Genomic DNA, 19,735 nt, shown 5'->3' on the forward strand with positions numbered 1-19,735 from the left:
TAATATTCCACTATATGAATATACTACATTTGGTTTATCAATTTATCAGCTTAACTAATATTTAGGTTATTTCTACTTTTTGGCTATTGTGAGTAGTGAATATTCTATGCTCATTATTATAAAACTAGTGGCCTGGTGCATGAATTCATGCACATTGAAAGTGAACTAATTAGAAGAAATATTTTAATATTGCTATTTGCCCTTTCTCTATAATAGAAGTGTCAGAGATGAAAGAAAATTAGTAAAATGTATATGAAAATAATATATAAATTTATTAATAAATAAACAATAACAACATGATATAACAACAACAAAGACATTATATAAAAACAACAAAACATGATATACAAACAACAAGAACATGATATAAAAACAACAAAAAAAGTTATAAAAACAACATTGAGACCATGATTGATAAATTGATTAAACTTATTCTAATATCTCCCTGTATACCACATTAAGAGTAAAAACACTTTCAAAGTGCTTGACTAATTTCCCTTGTGATGAAGTATTTACAACTTTAACTTTAATGTCAAATGTTCTTTGAATTAGAGAGAAAGTAACATATAACTGACCATGTCCGAAAACGGGTTCAGGTAGGAATATTCCTACTCTGTCTAGAGTTTGTCCTTGTGATTTATTAATAATCATCGCAAATGCTGGCATCATGGGAAACTGTCTTCGATTAATTTAAATGGGAGGCCAGTGTCAGACAGGGACAAATCAATTCTTGGAATCAGAACAACCTCTCCTTCTGCAGATTCTGGTAATACTTCAGTTTTGATTATGTTAGGTCACAATCTTTTGATAATAAATCTAGTACCATTACAAAGACCCCAGTTACTATTTAGATTTCTCAATAGAAGGATGATTGCACCCACTTTCAATTTTAATTTATGACATGGCATTCCCAAAGGAGTAATACTATTAAGAAATTTGCTGGGAAAATTTTCTTTTTCGGCATCATCCGTTAAATCAATGGAATTATCACTCAAATATGTGTGAAAATATCCATCGACTACAGTAGGGCCTTGACTTACGAGTGTCCCGACTAACAAGTTTTTGAGATACCAGCTGTCTCTCAGCTGATTTTTTGCATTGAGTTGATAGAGTAATTTGAGTTAAGGAGCTCCTTAACGAGCTCGGTCTCGGAACAAATTAAACTCGTTAGTCAAGGCCCCACTGTATATCCAAAATTTCTTCATTTAATTTTTTGAACATGTTCATTTTTTTGGACAAAGAATTGCACATTTAGATGTATTTTTAATACTATCTATAGATATACTATTTCCAAAGGTAGCTTCAATAATAGATCCATTACAAAACATTTCACGGGGGATTTCAATAATATCCATTCCTAAATGAAAACTGCTATCAAGTTTGCCATCTCCAAGTTTTACTAACTTCGTTATAAGCAGAATCCTCTGATCTCATATTTGTTTTAAGGGACAATTTTCTGAAAAATCCCCAAACACTACAGTACTTCAAACTCATTTGTACTATGGCTGATTGCATGGCATGTAACACAACACTGAGACATTGTTGAAAATCCCCTCCAAGAAGGAGAACTTTCCCACCAAATGCAACATTCAGACTCATAATTTCTCTTAGTAATCTGTCTATGGTGTTTATAGCATGACTGGATGCCATGGTGTATTCATTAATAAATGAGAAGTTGGGCCTTTTTAATGGTTTCAGCAACTTCACTCTTTATATAGAGTCTAGAGATTGAAGTTTCATTTAATGGAATTGGAATTTATATTGGGAATGAAAGCTTCTTCCACTAAGAAGTAAATTTTCAGCAATTCCTGTAGATGCTGTGGGTAAAACAGTACCACCATGATCTCTAATATAATGTATTAAAACTTTATAAAGATATGTTTTTCCACTACCGCCTGGACCATCCAAGAAAAAGCATTTCGGGTGTACAGTTTAATCTTTGATGGTTGAAGTTATAGTCTGAAAGGCTGTCAACTGTTCATCATTCAGAGAATTTATCAAAACCTCTGCCTGTTGTTGCTCATATGATTCATCATGTGGAGTTGTATTTGTTAATAAAGGATAGTCAGGAAGTTTGAAATGCGAACATTTCATTCCATGCAATGTGAATACTTCTTGAATTTCATTAAGGGCATGCATTTCACAGTTCACACAGGTACCTTCTTTTCAGTGTAATTTCCAACTGAAATCTTCAATAAAATGAGATTTATTCTCATCCCATAATTTGTCTGCATCAGAAGGACATCCAAACATGCATATATATGCAAAAAGTTGCTGTAGTTGTTTGGCCATATTAAGGACGATTGCATCGGCAGTCATATCTTTCCAGATAGTGTCATCAATTAATAATCCTCTATGTTTAGCAGCTTCATGAAATGTATCATAAATTACATCTCCTACAGTTTTCAGATCAGCAAAACTTATCGCACCTTTTACCTGCAGAAGCAAAAGTCTAAGGTAATATCGTTCTGGTTCTCTAAAGCTCACAGTGAACAGTCTACCTAATACCTTATTCCCGTCCTTTTGGTGTTTTCTCCACGAAGAATTATTAAACACATAATGTTGTGGAATCTCCCAATAATAATAATTATGCACATCAGAATCTTCTCTATTCAATAAGAACCAAGCCATCAAAGTCGAGTTATGCCTTTTAGCCCTACCTATAACTTCAGCAAAATCATCAGTATGAAAATACAAATTCTGATCATTTGGCAAATGAATAGCTAATCTTGTGATTGCATGAGATTGGTCATGCAGTCGCATTGAAAAAAGTCTCCAAACAGCCTCAGGAGTGCTTACATACCTGGAGTCAATGAAGTCCTGTACTTCATCATGATTGATAATATTTTTTTCAGAAATTTGAATATTTGCACAATCGTGCCCTTTATAGATGTATTTAAGTAAATATTTAACACTTTTAATCAAAGTGCAGACTTCAACATTTATATGATAGTTATATTTAAGGCACAAATAAGGGTTATAAGGGACAATCCAAATGTTATCGACAACTTTATTTCCAATAGACATGGTACTACCAGATCTTCGTTTATATTTAGGAAATCCGTCAATATTTCCAGTGGTTGCATTTTGAAATTCTTTCGGGTATCTCTTTGAACATTTTCCATTTTCCATACATGGACTATTTGGATTTTGTATTCCACATGGTCCATGTACCATATTGGATTTTATAATTTGAAAAAGTCGAGGACACTGGTCTACATCCAGAATTTCTGCCTTAACTATACTGTCAATGGCATCTCCTATTCGTAATTTGGATTCACTATCTAATATCAATAATATGTGAGCGTAAGGCAATCCACATTTCTGAAATTCAATGAAATGAATTTTAGCTATTACTTTGCCAAATAAATGTAATTTACACATATCATTTAAAAGAGCATTCAGCTTAATATAAAAAACCCTGGCTACCAAGTCAGGTCTCTTTTCAACTTTTTGCCAGTGTTTTAAATTGTTTATAATATCTGCCCATTTTGGGTTGCACGTCATGGTTATGAATAAATTGGGCTTGCCATACTTCATTACAATTGCCATAGCATCCTGATATCACTGCAGCATATTTCTGGGACTACCCTCAAAAGACGATGGAAGGATTATCATTTTACCAATTGGCACATTGTTATTTTCAGATCTAGATGTGAGATAATCCATCAAACCACTATATTTTTCAACTCTCAACTTAGATTGGTTTGCTTTAATGAAATTTATCCAATTGGCTTCCATTTTTGAATATGAATCGACAATATATTGTTGAGTGAATTTTCCTGCATTTAAAATAGGATTGAACGTGTCCCGAATGGAGAGATGAAATCCATAATACTGCATTTGTATGACTGGTGTCCTTACATTTCATCTAGTATTATTGTTGATTACATTGTCATCTCTGAGTCTTAATGCAATATCTGTTCCCTAGCCTTTTTCACCATGTGGAAAAAGAATAAGATATGTCATTGCATCTAATGTAGGAAACAGGATACTGATTTGTTTCATTTTAGTGGCATTTGGATTATTGGGATCTGGTTTACAATGAATGATCAAGTCCCTTTCAAAAGGAGGTTCTCCATCTTTGTATCTGAATATGACACCAACCTCGGTTACACGGGGAGAATTATATCTACCTGGATCACTATTATGATCATATTTAATCGCCATTGTTACTTCTGTGGGAGCAATACCTTTCGCTGTTGCTTCAGATTGGGCTTCCTTTTCTACCTCATGTAGCTTCTCTTATGATTTTGTTAATTCATTTATTTCATGTATGAGGTTGTTGATGTTGATCATGAGTCTTTCTGAGCAACCTTGGTTTTCTAGCATTGCTAATCTTTTACTTGTCGTTTCGGCCGTATCTAAAATATTGAGTTGAGAGGAAAAAAAATGGCGGAGGCTTAGACGGACATGTTGGTGCTTTGTCCCGGAGCAGATAGGGGTGAGCAGCTGAAATGGGTAACAATCAGCCCGATCAAGCTGGGGAGGTTCAGCTGAGAGACAGTCTGCAGCCAGGAAAGACAGAGAACTCCTAAAAAATGCGGATGGTTAGAGATTGAGGCTGAAACCTTCCCTGGGGCGCCAGCGCAGCGGCGAGACCACGCCATCTTGGGTAGCAGTTACCGGCATCTAGAGATCGGCTACTAACCCGGCGGCTACTAACCCGGAGGCAACGACTCATAAGCAGCGCAACTGCAAGAGCCCAGAGGAGACCTGCACACCTCCACGGAAAGGTTAGACTTACCCCAAAGGTGCGGTTTGCAGTTCAGGTTAGAGTGAGGAACGCGCGCGCGGGCGCAGGGGGAAATCTGCGCCCTCCAAAATCCGCGCCCATAGAGGCCAGCGTGACTCGCAAGTGGGGAGGGCTCCCGCAGGGCTGCTGCCAGAAGGTAACACTATAAATGAGCCCATAGTTGGACTGGATGCAAAAGGGCTGCCTCAGAGTTTCCCTGATAGCCGGCTACTTGTTGCCAGGGGCTTGAGCGCGCGCAGACACTCCGCGCAGACACTCTGCGCAGTTCTGGAGGGTGGAACCCTGCGAGTTCGAACAGCTTCCCAGGCTCTTGTTTGCACACTTCCTCTTACTTCTGTGAGTTTGATTGTTGACCCCAGTACATGTGATTGCCCAGTTGGGGTCACTAGCAGAGCTTGTAGGGGAAGATTGTTTTTGGGGAGCCTGGGAAACAGAGCTGGGAGTGGCGCCTGGGGAACCAGCTCTGGGCGGAGGTGGTTCAGGTACAATAGAGAGCTCCTGGTCAGAGAGAACTTACAGCCTCGGAGGTCAATCCAGACACACTGCCACCCAGAGGCAGAGCCACGAACTGACTCTTCTGTAAATACAGATAAGGCAATAAGGGGATTTTACGGCCGGCCTTAAAATCAGGACTGTGGCTTACAACACGGAGGAACAGTGTATCAGAGGGAAATTCAACATTCTCCTGAATTCCGGGCGTGCCAATAAGAAGAGTAGAAGATCTGAAGCACCTGCATTACTGCACATTTTTATGTTTATTTTTTTAAATTACTTTTTCTCCTTTTAACTAAGAAAACATTTTTTTTCTTTTTTTTCTTTTTTCTTTTTCTCCATCACCTGATTTTGCCCTTTCAGCTACTACATTTTTATTTTTAACTAGTATTATTACCGCTACCATTTTATCATTTTTTAAAGTGTCATTTTATTTTGTCTTTATTTTATTTTGGGACTAATGTTCTTCATTCTATTTTCATCATTCCTTTAGCAACATTTTTCTCTACCTCAATTTGCCTCTGTGCTAAACAATCTTCCCCACTTTTTCCCTTTTGCTGTCCTGTGTCTCTTACCCTACTCCAGCTTTTGATTTTCCCTATTCTTTTTACCCCCTGTCAAAATTTAACCCTGCTTATATATCCTACGTCCAATCCCCTGTTCTAAATCCTTATACACCTTTCCCTTATCTTCCTTCACTATCCAATTTTTTTTTCTCTTCTTCTTTTCTCTCTCTATTGTTTTATTGTTGTTTGCTTGATTGACGAGTATATTGGGGTTTTGTTTTTTTTTTAGGATTGTTTGTGAGGTTAGACTGCTTATTCTTTTTATTTCCTGCCCCTCCCTCTCCCCCCCACCCCCCCGGTTATTCTGGGCTTCTGTTTCCCCTTGCGTCGCTTGATATTATTGGTTGTTTATAGTTTGTATTCATCTCCAGGAATCTGTTCCTGTAAATTGTTGGTATTAGTGGCGGACCTATAGGAGTTTTCTCCTCATATAAATAGTCTCTTCCCCTTTTATACTTCAATCTCTTTTCTCTCTTACTTTTTTTTTTTCCTCCTCTTTTTCCCCTCCCTTTTTCCAATTTCATTTTTGCACTCCTTTTTTTCTTTCTTTCTTTTTTCTCTTGTACCTTTTTCTCTTCTTTCCCCCTTATCTCCCAACTCTCTTAGCTCGGGTGGACACCTTTATTTGGGGTTAGTAATATCGTAAATACAATAGTGTTCAGTGCCTGGTACATTGTGCCTTGTTGTGTTGTATTTTGTGCCTTTAAATCAACGCAGCAGATTCAAGCAACAGCGGCCTCCTGATCACCACACGCCCTGCCTGGGGAACAGTTGCTGTGTGTGAAGCCTCCCTCCACCAGCCAGAAGAGCCACCACAACTGTGAACAGCACCCACCAGAGGCTCTGCTATCAACAGAGGAGCCGCTGCTACCACAACCGCCCAAGGAGCAACCATAGCCCGAGGAGCCACTGCCACCCAGGGAGCAGCCACTGCCACCCAGGGTCCAGCCACTGAACGACTCAACAACTAGTCATGTCAGTGAGATCAAACATGGGTAGACAAAGAAACCCCCAAAGGAAAGAAAAGGAGGACTCGCCAGAAAAGCAGCTAAGTGAGACAGAGATATGCAACATGACGGAAAAAGAATTCAGAATAAGGTTCCTGGAGTACATGCACCGGTTGTTCAAGAAGCAAGAAGAAACAGATGAAAAACTCAACTACTTATGCAGGAAGCTAGAAGAAACAGATGAAAAAATCAACAAATTAAGTAAGTCCCAAGAAGAAATGAAGAGCGACATAGCTGCAATAAAAAACACCATTGAAAGTATCAACAGTAGACTGGGAGAAGCGGAGGACCAAATTAGTGAATTAGAAGACAAGGAAGCAAAACACACTCAAACTGTACTGCAAATGGAGAAAAAAATTAAAAGACAGGAGGAGAGCCTAAGGGAACTTTGGGACAACATGAAACGAAACAACATACGAATAATAGGGGTGCCAGAAGAACAGAAAGATGAACATGGATTAGAAAACCTATTCGAAGAAATAATATCAGAAAACTTCCCTGAGGTGGGGAAGAAAAAAGTCACACAAGCCCAGAGAGTCCCAAAAAAGGTGAGCCCGAAAAGACCCACACCAAGACAAATCATAATTACCATGGCAAATGTTCAGGATAAAGAGAGAATCTTACAGGCTGCAAGAGAGAGACAGAAAGTAACATACAAGGGATCTCCCATTATATTATCAAATGATTTCTCAACAGAAACACATCAGGCCAGAAAAGAATGGACGGAAATCTACAAAGTGATGCAAAGCAAAGGACTGAATCCAAGAATACTCTATCCAGCAAGGCTATCATTCAAAATTGAAGGGGAAATAAGAAGCTTCACAGACAAAAAAACGCTAAGGGAGTTTATCACCACCAAGCCAGCAATGCAAGAAATGCTAAAGGGACTGGTGTAAAAAGAAGAAATATCAAGCTCAGAAAGAAAACAGCCACACACACACACAAAAAGAAATGGCTACAAACAAGTACCTTTCAATAATAACTTTAAATGTAAATGGACTAAATGCTCCAACCAAAAGACATCGAGTGGCTGAATGGATAAAAAAACATGACCTATACATCTGCTGTCTACAAGAGACCCACCTCATTAGAAGGGACTCACACAGACTGAAAGTGAAGGGATGGAAAAATATCTTTCACGCAAATGGAAAGGAAAAGAAAGCTGGGGTAGCAATACTTATATCTGACAAAATACATCTCAAAGTGAAGGCCATAACCAGAGATAAGGAAGGCCACTTCATAATACTAAAGGGATCAATACAACAAGAAGATATCACCCTGGTAAACATATATGCACCCAATGCAGGAGCACCCACATACATAAGAAAACTTTTGGAAGATATCAGGGGAGAGATCGACAATAATACAATCATAGTAGGGGACTTTAATACACCACTGACATCACTGGATAAGTCCGCTAGACAAACAATCAGCAAAGAAACAGCAATCCTAAATGACTCACTAGATCAGATGGACTTAATTGACATCTTCAGAACACTTCACCCCACTGCTGCAGAATATACATTCCTCTCAGGTGCTCATGGGACATATTCAAAAATAGACCACATATTGGGTCACAAGCAAAGTCTCCACAAATTCAAGAAGATTGAAATCATAAAAAGCATCTTCTCAGACCACGATGGCATAATGTTAGAAATAAACTACAATAAAAACAACCCAAAATACTCAAACACTTGGAAGCTGAATAGCATGTTATTAAATATTGATTGGGTTACCGATGACATCAAAGAAGAAATTAAAAACATCCTGGACACTAATGACAATGAAAACACAACAATCCAAAACCTCTGGGACACAATGAAAGCAGTCCTGAGAGGGAAGTTTATAGCTCTACAGGCCTATCTCAAAAAACAAGAAAAAATGGTAGTTAATCATCTAACTCTACAACTCAAAGAATTAGAAAGAGAGCAACAAGAAAAACCCAGAGTGAGCAGAAGGAAGGAGATAATAAAGATTAGAGCAGAAATCAATGAAATAGAGACCAAAAAAACAATACAGAAAATCAATGAAACCAAGAGCTGGTTCTTTGAAAGGATAAACAAGATTGACAAACCCCTAGCCAGGCTCACCAGGAAGCAAAGAGAGAGGTCCCAAATAAACCAAATCAGAAATGATAGAGGCGAAATAACAACAGACCCCACAGAAATACAAATGATTGTTAAACAATACTATGGGCAACTCCACTCCAACAAACTAGACAACCTGGAGGAAATGGACAAATTCCTAGAAAAATACAACATTCCAAAACTCAATCAGGAAGAATCTAAAAACCTCAATAGGCCAATAACTATGGAAGAAATTGAAGCAGTCATCAGAAAGCTTCCAGCAAACCAAAGCCCAGGGCCAGACGGCTTCACAGGGGAGTTCTACCAAACATTCAAGGAAGAACTAAAACCTACCCTCCTCAGACTACTACAAAAAATTCAAGAAGAAGGAACACTTCCAAGCTCATTCTATGAAGCCAGCATCACCCTAATACCAAAACCAGGTAAAGACATCACAATGAAAGAGAATTACAGGCCAATATCCCTCATGAACATAGATGCCAAAATCCTCAACAAAATCTTAGCAAATCGGATCCAGCAGTACATCAGAAGGATCATACACCATGACCAAGTAGGATTTATCCCAGAGATGCAAGGATGGTACCACATCCGTAAATCAATAAATGTGATACATCACATAAACAAATTGAAAGAAAAAAACCACATGGTCCTATCAATTGATGCAGAAAAAGCATTCGACAAAATCCAACACCCATTTTTGATAAAAACTCTCAGCAAGGTGGGAATAGAAGGATCATACCTCAACATAATAAAAGCCATATATGACAGGCCCACAGCCAACATCATACTCAATGGTCAAAAACTAACACCATTTCCCCTAAGAGCAGGAACAAGACAGGGATGCCCACTCTCACCACTCCTGTTCAACATAGTACTGGAAGTATTAACCATTGCAATTAGGCAAGAAGAAGAAATAAAAGGCATCCAAATTGGAAAAGAGGAAGTAAAACTGTCCTTATTTGCAGATGACATGATATTATACATACAAAACCCTAGAGACTTCATCAAAAAGCTACTAGACTTAATACATGAATTTGGCAATGTAGCAGGATACAAAATTAACCCCAAGAAATCTGAGGCATTTCTATACACCAATAGTGAACTTTCAGAAAGAGAGATTAGAAAAACAATCCCATTTACCATCGCACCAAAAAAATTAAGATACCTAGGAATAAACTTAACTAAAGAGGTTAAAGACCTCTACTCAGAAAACTACAGGACGTTGAAAAAAGAGATAGAGGAAGACATAAACAGATGGAAGAACATACCATGTTCTTGGATTGGTAGAATCAACATCATTAAAATGTCCCTACTACCCAAAGCAATCTATAAATTCAACGCACTTCCCATTAAAATACCAATGGCCTTCTTCAAAGATCTAGAACGAACTCTCCAAAAATTCATCTGGAATAAAAAAAGACCCCGAATAGCTGCAATAATCCTGAGAAAGAACAAAGTAGGTGGGATCTCAATGCCAGATATCAAGCTGTATTACAAAGCCACTGTTCTCAAAACTGCCTGGTACTGGCACAAGAACAGACATACAGATCAGTGGAATAGAATAGAGAGTCCAGAAATTAGCCCGAACCAATATGCTCAATTAATTTTTGACAAAGGAGGCATGAACATACAATGGAGCCAAGATAGTCTCTTCAATAAATGGTGTTGGGAAAATTGGACAGATATATGCAAGAAAATGAAACTAGACCACCAACTTACACCATACACAAGAATAAACTCAAAATGGATAAAGAACTTAAATGTGCGACAGGAAACCATAAAAATTCTAGAAGAATACAAAGGCAGCAAAATCTCAGACATATGCCAAAACAATTTCTTCACTGATACAGCTCCTAGGGCAGTTGAAACTAAAGAGAAACTGAACAAATGGGACTACATCAAAATAAAAAGCTTCTGCACAGCAAAAGAAACCATCAAGAAAACCCACCTCGTGGGAAAACATATTTGCCAACGTCATATCTGATAAGGGCTTAATCTCCAAAATTTATAGGGAACTTATCCAAGTTAACAAAAAGAAGATAAACAATCCAATCAAAAAATGGGCAAAAGATCTAAATAGACACCTTTCAAAAGAGGACATTCAGAAAGCCAAGAGACATATGAAAACATGCTCAAAGTCACTAATCATCCGAGAGATGCAAATGAAAACAACAATGAGGTACCATCTCACACCTGTCAGAATGGCCATCATCAACAAATCAACAAACGACAAGTGCTGGAGAGGATGTGGAGAAAAAGGAACACTTGTGCACTGCTGGTGGGAATGCAGACTGGTGCAGCCACTATGGAAAGCAGTATGGAGGTTCCTCAAAAAATTGGAAATGGAACTCCCATTTTACCCTGTGATCCCACTTCTAGGAATATATCCCAAGAAACCAGAAACACCAATCAGAAAGGATATATGTACCCAGATGTTCATAGCAGCACAATTTACCATAGCTAAGATCTGGAAACAGCCTAAGTGCCCATCAGTAGATGAATGGATTAGAAAACTGTGGTACATCTACACGATGGAATACTATGCTGCTGTTAAAAAGAAGGAACTCCTACCATTTGCAACAGCATGGATGGAAATGGAGAGCATTATGCTAAGTGAAACAAGCCAGTCAATGAAGGAAAAATACCACATGATCTCACTCTTTCATGGATAATTAAGACCATTACAAACTTTTGATCAATAATAAATACAGTGGCAGAGCTGCCTCAAACTGATTGTCGGACTGCAGTGGGAAGGCCAGGGAGGGTTGGGGGACAGGAGGGAGGGGAGTAAGAGATCAACCGAAGGACTTGTATGCACCCATATAACCATAACTAATGGACATAAGACACTGGGGGGTAAGGGAGGGCAGGGGCTTGTCAGGGGGCGGGGGGAAGGACACTTATGTAATACCCTTTGTAATACTTTAAGCGAAAAATGAAAAATAAATAAATAAAATAAAATATTGAGTTGAGAAAACTTCCAAGAAACACCATATGAAGGATGTAAAGTTCCAGTACGATGATAAACTTGTCTGTATTCTAAAACATTATGGCCCATATCCTGATGGTGATGCAATATTTGCACCCATGGAAGCAAAAGCATAAGAACAATTTATCGAATTAATATTTTTCATGAAATTTTTATTGTCAGAATCTTTGATTATCATTAATTTTAAAAATATGCCAGGTATTCTGGAAAATGTATATCATTTGGACAAACTTTACCTTTGCTACAACATTGAGTAAATTTTCCATCAGATGGTTTTTCATAGGAGAAATTTAGTGATAGGCAGAATTGACATGTAACAGTCATTCCACCACAACTATGTTTGATAATTGCATCCTCATGTACTTTGCTGTGAAGGCAGTTCCTACCAGTATTGGTAGTACTTGTCAATAGCTGTCCTTCAGACATATTCTGTCGATGATGCTGGATTCTTTCAGCTTCAGAGGTACATTGTGCCAATAGTTGGTCTTCAGATATATTCTGTTAATGACGCTGCTTTCTTTCGGCTTCAGAGGCACATCGTGCCAATAGTTGGTCTTCAGACATATTCTGTCCTGACGCCAGCCTGGAGGAATCAGGCTCCCTCCTCGCTCCTGTCAAGGTCCCTGGTGGGGCCAATTGGGGGTGGGACCAGCCGGGGAGAGGGGCTGTGGGAGGTTGGGGGGGCGGCGATTGGCTGCCAGTGAGTGTGGGGCGGGGCAGACAGGGGTGCAGGAGGAGTCGCAAGCTGAAGGCTGTGGGGGTGCACTTCTGGTCTTTGTGGCTTGTCACTTGGGTTAGTGGCCCACTCACTGGCCACTGCTGGGACATGGGCCTGAGTTGGAAGGAGGTAGAGAGGACACCCAGCCCCGGCAGCGGCCCAGGAAGGAAGAGCCCGTTCCTTGGTGGGCCCATCCCTGGATCATGGCCCCTGGTTGTGGCGGCATCTGCTGGAGACCTGGGGACACACATGAAGCTGACACTCATGTCCCTGTGTCCAGCGGGAATGGCACTTGCTCTCCACTGCCCTGATCTTACAAATGCTGTGCTTGAACCGAATATAAAAGTAGAAAGGCCAATGCGGCAGAGCTGAATAAACCTCTGCCTGCCCTGCCCCCCATCACCCAGCCACTGCCATCGCCAGTGGCCTGCCTCTGTGGGAGGCAACCCTGGCAGGCCGATCGGAGGACGGTGCCGGTGGGGAGCTGCCAGGCCTGCTGCCCCCCAATTGCTGTCCCCTCCCTGTGCCTGCTGGCACCTGCCTTGGCTGGCCTGGAGCCACCCACTTGCTGGCCCCTCCCCTGCCAACCCACTGGTTGTTCTACCATTCAGTCAATTTGCATATTGTCCTTTTATTATATAGAACTAGAGGCCTGGTGCACAAAAATTTGTGCACTCGGGGGGTGGTGTGGGTCCCTCAGCCCAGCCTGTGCCCTCTCACAGTCTGGGACCCCTTGGGGGATGACCATCTGCTGGCTGAGGCCTGCTCCCCAAGGGATTGGGCCTAAGCTGGCAATCAGACATTCCTCTGGCAGACCGGCAACCCTCGGGGGATGTCCACTTGCCAGCGGGGAGCAGACCTAAGCTGCAGTCGGACATCCTTAGCGCTGCTGAGGAGGAGGGAGAGGCTCCTGCCATCACTGCTGTGCTGGCAGCCATCAGCCTGGCTTGTGGCTGGGCAGAGCTCCTCCTGTGGGCTTGGAGTAGGGTGGTAGCAATAAAGGTAGTAGTAAATTAATTGATTTTGGATGTATTTTAAAGTTAGAGCCAACATTCTCATCTGCAACTTGTTAGCGTGACCATTTGCCTGCACATTTCTCTAGTCTTACAGAGCTGGGTGAGGATGGGGGGGCAAGTGTGCAGAGTGGTGATAGCTGGAGCAGCAGAGATAGGCCCGTTAAATTTAATAATTTCCACTAGAAATGGGGTGGAGGTGGAGGCTAGTGCCTATTTCCACTTTGAGTTCCAGCATAAATACCAGCAGTAGGAAGAGACCAAGTCAACATGTTTATTTTCCATTAGATTGTGATTTTTCCTCCCAGAATATGGAATGCTTACTCATCTGTATCTCTTTTAAGGCCTGTGTCTGACACATGGTAGGAGCTCAGTAATTTGGGGGCTGAAGAGAGATTAGACTAAGTTCACCTTGTATTTTTGCATTTCAATGGGATGTGTTTCTGGAGATTAGAAATTTGTCTTCTTTATCACAGTATCACTGAGTTCTAGAACACTCCCCATTACATAATCATTGCTCCATAATGAATGAATGAATGAATGAATGAGTAATGAACGAATGTTTGTTCCCTCTGAAACTCTCTTTTACCAGATGTTCTTACAGTTCACTTCCTCCCTGTAGTTTTTAACTGTCACAAACTCAAGGAAGCCTTCTCTCTCCACTGCCTCTAAATTAGCAGTCCCACCCCATACATATATACTCCTTAATTTTTTTCTGCTTTTCTCTTTTCCTTAGCACATATCACTTTCTCACATACTCTGTATCTTATTAATTATCTTGGGTTTTCTTGGTCCCCCCCTCTGTAATGTAAACCCTCTGGCAGTGATTTTGCTGTCTTTTATTTACTGCTGTTATCCTAGGATCTAGAACAGTATCTGGCACATAGCAAATAATCATTATATGTTGAATGAACAAATGAGCTTTTTTTGCCACCCCCACTCTCACTTCTTGACATTTCTTTTCTTCCTTTCTCATGACCAATACATCTTTCCCATTGCTTAATCAATCAATAAATGTTTACTAAAAACATATTTAATGCTAGGTTTGGAGCTATGGGACTTGCAAAAGAAGTATTAGATATGTCACATAACATTCTATCCTCAAAATGCTTATATTCTAGTTGAGGATACAGTATTGCAAATTTAAAACAATTAAGTACTAATTGGGAAAAACCTCAATCATTTTTATAGCACTTCATAGTATATATAAAATCAATTTTTACAAGTAACTTTGTATACATTATCTTACTATATTAAACAGGAGGGTACTGATGATGTGTCATGGAAATCCATGGAAGAATTCATAGACCGTGAGCTGGATAACTCAGGAAAAAAAATAGTGGAGTTAAGAAGGGTGGATATGACCTGAAAAAGAAGCAGGAATATGAAATGCTTTCATATTAAAGAGGAAGAAGAAAAAAAAAAGCTCAAAGATTGTATCAACTGCTGTGTGACAGGAGCAGTTGATTTTCTGTGCTCCTAGAGCCAAGGCTACACTGCATATTAAGAAGTACAGACAGAGAACCACGCTGGTGGTGTAGGTAAACGAGGTACTCACTGTCTCCCACAACCACATCAAAATTACAACTAAAAGGAACAACCATCATTCAGAACCACCTTAAATCTGACTGAATGGAAATCCTACAACTAGAGAAGTAAAGAAGGAAGCACAGTGAAACTGGTAGGAGGGGTGGAGGCATGGAAAGGGTTTTTTTCTAACACCCACATGTGGCATTCTTTTAATGGGAAGGGTATCTTGGTCTCCCGATAGGAGTGAGGAGTCCTAACCCCACACCAGAACTTTCATCCCAAGGTTCCAATGCTGGGAAGAGAAGTCCCCATAACTTCAGGCTATAAATGAGCGGGGATTGTGTCTGAGTGACATGGAGGCTGCTGGAGTCTCTGGTGTTCCTTTTAAAGGGTCAGCCCACAGACTTACTCGGACTCCTGCCCTCTAAGCTCCAATGCTGAGGGTGGGGTGGGGTGGTGTCCAGGGATATATGGGGAGGATCTGAAATGTCTGGCATTGGAGCAAGAAATAAGGGGTGGCTTTCTCCCAGACAGAGATACTCACAGGTTTCATTGTTTCTAAGGTGAGATCTCGCCCGTTGCAGAGCTGAGTGAGAAAGGCCATATCAGAGTCTCCATCAAACTGGCCGACACTGTTTGTTCCACCCTGGTGATTCCCTCAGACCTAGCCTCACCCAATTTTTAGCCCCACCCAAACTGTTTCCAGTGACTTTTCCATGTGAATGGCCTATCCTGGCTCAGGCTTCAGACTTACCTCAAACAAACAACAGCTGGTGTCAGCATGCCCTATACCACACAATAAGAGGCCCGAGGCCTGGCACTAGCAGCAGAAAGCCTTGCTTCACAGCTTGGCTTCACTTGGGCATTTTCAAGCCCAATACAAGTAGCAACCATCTGCAGATCACTCTCCAGCTCCTGCCTGGTGGCCCCCGTTAGTAGCTGACTTTGCACCTCTTGGGAAGCCCCAGAACCAGTGCACCCAGGGGACAGCTTCAGACCATACTAGATTACAACTCTATGCATCCATGAGCGACACACACAAGGGGCAGACTCAGTGACAACCAAAGCCCCACTGAAGGAAATCCTGCTCCATATGAGGTGTCTCCTGCACCGCAGCTCTTCTATTGTAGTTGCAGCTTGTCCTCACAGCCAATTGGACTGGAGGTCAATCCCTCCCAATGACATCAACAGCAATCAAAGGCTCAAATACAACAATACTGTGCACACAGCCCACACAGGGGCACACCTACTGTGCCCAGCTCAGGTGACTGGGGAGCTAAGCCACTGAGCCCTACAGGGCACCTACTACACAAGGCCACTCTACTAATTCCAGGAGACACAGCAGCTCTATCTAATACGCAGAAGCAAACACAGGGAAACAGCCAAAATGCAGAGAAAAAGAAATATGTCACAAATAAAAGAACCAAGGAAATCTTCAGAAAAAATAACTAAATGAAATGAAAGCAAACAAACTATTAGATACAGAATTCAAAACAAAGGTTATAAAGATGCTCAAGGATCTTAATGAGACCTTCAAGGGACTTAGTAAGAATTTCAAAGATCTTAGTGAGAATTTTAAGGAAATTAGTGAGAACATCAAAGACATGAAAAAGGACCAGTCAGAAATGAAGGATACACTAACTGAAGTGAGGAATAATTTACAGGGAACCAACAGTAGAATAGAGGATGCCAAGAATCATATCAGTGATTTGGAATATGAGGAAGCAAAAAAAAACCCAATCAGAAGAGCAAAAAGAAAAGAGAATTCAAAAATATGAAGATAGTGTAACAACTTCAAGCATAGCAACATTCACATCATGGAGGTGCCAGAAAGAGAAGAGAAAGAGCAAGATATTGAAAATCTATTTGAAGAAATAATGATAGAAAACTTCCCTTACCTGGTGAAAAAAATAGACTTATAAGTCCAGGAAACACAGAGAGTCCCAAACAAGAGGAACCCAAAGAGGCCCACACTAGTACACATCACAATTAAAATGCCAAAAGTTAAAGACAAAGAGAGAATCTTAAAAGCAGCACAAATGAAGCAGTTAGTTACCTACAAAGGAACTCCCATAAGATCGTCAGCTGATTTCTCAACAGAAACTTTATAGGCCAGAAGGGTGTGGCAAGAAGTATTCAAAGTGATTAATAGCAAGAATCTACAACTAGGATTACTCTACTCAGCAAAGCTTTCATTTAGAATTGAAAGTCAGATGATGAGCTTCATAGTTAAAAGCTAAAGGAGTTTATTATCACCAAACCAGTATTACATGAAATGTTGAAGGGTATTCATGAAAAAGATGAAGGAGAGAAGAAGAAAGGAGAAAGAAGAAGAAGAAGAAGAAGAAGAAGAAGAAGAAGAAGAAGAAGAAGAAGAAGAAAATATGAACAATAAAATGACAATAAATACATATCTATCAATAATTGAATCTAAAAATCAAAATAAGTGAGCAAGAAATCTAATTAACAAAATAAACTGATGAATAAAATAGAATCAGAAGCATGGAAACATGGAACAGACTGACTAATCTCAGAGGGAAGGGGGGAGGGGCAGGAAGAGATTAACCGAAGAATTTATATGCATACTAGAGGCCCGGTGCATGAAATTCGTGCACAGAAGGGGGGTTCCCTCAGCCCAGCCTGCACCCACTCCAATTGGGGACCCCTCGGGGGATGTCCGACTACCAGTTTAGGCCTGATCCCCAGTGGTCACAATCTGGGACTGCTGGCTCCTAACCAATCACCTGTCTGCCTGCCTGATTGCCCCTAATTGCCTCTGCCTGATTGCCCCTAACTTCCCTCCTTGCCAGTCCGATCTTGCCCCCAACTGCCCTCCCCTGTCATCCTGATCTTGCCCTTAACTGCCCTCCTCTGCCAGCCAATTTAGTTCTGATGGTCGGTTTCTATGCCAATCAGTGTCAAAAGCTCCACCTCCTAGGTAGCCATTGGCTCCTCACAGTTGACTCAGATTTGGTTCTGATTGGTCAGTTTCTATGTCTGTCAGTGTCAAAAGTTCTGCCTCCGAGGCAGCCATTGGCTCCTTACATTCACCCAGATTTGGTTCTGATTGGTCAGTTTCTAGTCAGCATCTCTGGGCCTATCAACGGGGCCTGATCAGAAAGGCAGGGCTGGTCAGAAGCTCTGGTGGAGGCCTGGAGAGAAATGGAGGCACAGCTGTTGGCCAGGCCAGGAGAGAAAGAGAGGCAAGTTCTGACCAACAGCTGCCACAGAGGCTATGAATCAGACCCTGCCTCTCTCTGCAGGCCTCTCTCCGGGCCTGATCCACAGCCCCCTAGGCCAGCCGTGGGCAAACTACGGCCCGCGGGCCAGATCCAGCCCATTTGAAATGAATAAAACTAAAAAAAAAAAAAAAAAAAAAGACCGTACCCTTTTATGTAATGATGTTTACTTTGAATTTATATTAGTTCACACAAACACTCCATCCATGCTTTTGTTCCGGCCCTCCGGTCCAGTTTAAGAACCCACTGTGGCCCTCGAGTCAAAAAGTTTGCCCACCCTTGCCCTAGGCAGTCATTGCTGGGTCAGGGCTCCCGCAGCAGCCCCAGTCAGTGCTGGGTCGCCATGGCAACCCAGCACTGACTTCCTGTCTGGTTGAGGCTTCGGTGGTAATCAGTCATTACGACCCTGGCTCTTTATTATATAGATATGCATTACCCATGGACACAAATAATAGGAGGTGAAGACCTAAGGTGGGTTGGGAACCAGGTGGAGAGAGGCAAAGTGGGGAAAGGGGGACATCTATAATACTCTCAACAATAAAGATTTTTTTAAAAAGAAGTCCTAAAAATAGTAGGGGAGGGTAGGATCAATGTTTGAGGAGTCAGGTAAAGTTTATACTAAGTGTGTTATGTTTGGAGGAACCTTGGAAGATTTAATTAGAGGATTGCAGTATGAGTATGATGGTTTCAGAGGTCTGTTCCACAAGCAGGGTGAAAGAGGGGCTGGATGAAAGAAAGAGGTTGAAATCTGTTACATGTGGAGAGCAGTGAGAGAGCTTAGACTTGGGTGGTGCCAGTGGGAATGGAGCTATGCCTCTGTATTGTACATCCAGTAAGCATTCAACTAATAAAATAAAATGCCAGACATTTTGAAAGGAATAAATCAAGAAAGAGATTGAGGTTAATAAATCATTATCTAAATGTGATCATAGGAAAAGTTAAAAAGTATTCAGATATTTTATAGACTTTTAAAAATATAATTATCAGAGGACTAATTTCAAGTGCTTTTTTATAAATGAATTTCAAATTGGTTTTAAGATCTTAGAAATCAGAGACATGCATCCAGAGAATGAATTCATCCACATATTTAATTACAGCTGTAATGTAGAGAATTGGTTTTTATTGCTATGCATAGTTAAAATTTAAGAAGCTAGTTCTACAGCTTTTTACTCATGTTGCTGAAATCAGTGTGCTCTTAAAATGAATAAGAAATTGATAAATGAATGCCTTAAGTGAGAGGCATAGTGAGCCACACATTATCACTGCTCATGTATATTTTAAACTGAACTCCATCCCTACATGACAAGTTACCTCTGGGAAGCTTATGATGGCTTCTTA

The 19,735-nt window shown here is 40.7% G+C and overlaps 1 protein-coding gene across 5 annotated transcripts in view; it reads left to right on the top strand.

Moving 5' to 3' along the window:
- Positions 1–19,735, top strand: part of NBEA (neurobeachin) — a 975,192-nt gene that overhangs the window by 899,623 nt on the left and 55,834 nt on the right. The window lies entirely within an intron of this gene.

This window comes from Myotis yumanensis, unplaced genomic scaffold (genome assembly GCF_028538775.1).
Source record: "Myotis yumanensis isolate MYYU_CA2020_CCGP unplaced genomic scaffold, mMyoYum1.0.hap1 SCAF_3, whole genome shotgun sequence".
Lineage (NCBI taxonomy): Eukaryota > Metazoa > Chordata > Mammalia > Chiroptera > Vespertilionidae > Myotis > Myotis yumanensis.